This window comes from Plectropomus leopardus, unplaced genomic scaffold (genome assembly GCF_008729295.1).
Source record: "Plectropomus leopardus isolate mb unplaced genomic scaffold, YSFRI_Pleo_2.0 unplaced_scaffold88354, whole genome shotgun sequence".
NCBI lineage: Eukaryota > Metazoa > Chordata > Actinopteri > Perciformes > Serranidae > Plectropomus > Plectropomus leopardus.
This window is the reverse complement of record NW_024697409.1, coordinates 1-515: the sequence shown is the minus strand read 5'-3', so window position 1 is coordinate 515 and position 515 is coordinate 1. Positions and strand designations below refer to the sequence as shown.

Genomic DNA, 515 nt, shown 5'->3' with positions numbered 1-515 from the left:
GTAAGGTGGTGTTCCCTGACCGGGAATCGAACCCGGGCCGCGGCGGTGAGAGCGCCGAATCCTAGCCACTAGACCACCAGGGAGCTGGATATGTGATTTTGAGCACTGTTTTTTTTTTTTTTCCCCCCCCGATGCTTGACAGAGAGCGTTCTCCAAATTCACCACAGTGTGTTACCTGATTTGTGAATGGAATTGAGAATGGCCAGTGATGAAACAAGTCTTATGATACACAGTTTGCTTTCAGCGTGATTTTAGAGCACAGAGCCCATGTACGTTTGCCTTCAGTTCCCAAACAAGACCAAAACTGTGTTCCCTGACCGGGAATCGAACCCGGGCCGCGGCGGTGAGAGCGCCGAATCCTAACCACTAGACCACCAGGGACCTGAAATCTGGTTATGGAGCACAATTTTTCATTTTTTTTCTAATTTTTTCTTTTTAAATTAATGTATGACATGCATCCATAGGTACCACATGCATTGCTTATGTATCCTAAATAGGTTAGTCTGTAAATTCTT

At 45.8% G+C, this 515-nt stretch overlaps 2 non-coding genes across 2 annotated transcripts; both read right to left on the bottom strand.

Moving 5' to 3' along the window:
- Window positions 1-11: 11 nt before the first annotated feature.
- On the bottom strand, window positions 12-83 carry trnae-cuc. Its single transcript has one exon. It is a non-coding gene; the product is annotated as a tRNA-Glu (tRNA).
- A 226-nt stretch (window positions 84-309) lies between these two features.
- On the bottom strand, window positions 310-381 carry trnae-cuc. The gene has a single exon. It is a non-coding gene; the product is annotated as a tRNA-Glu (tRNA).
- Between the last annotated feature and the right edge of the window lie 134 nt (window positions 382-515).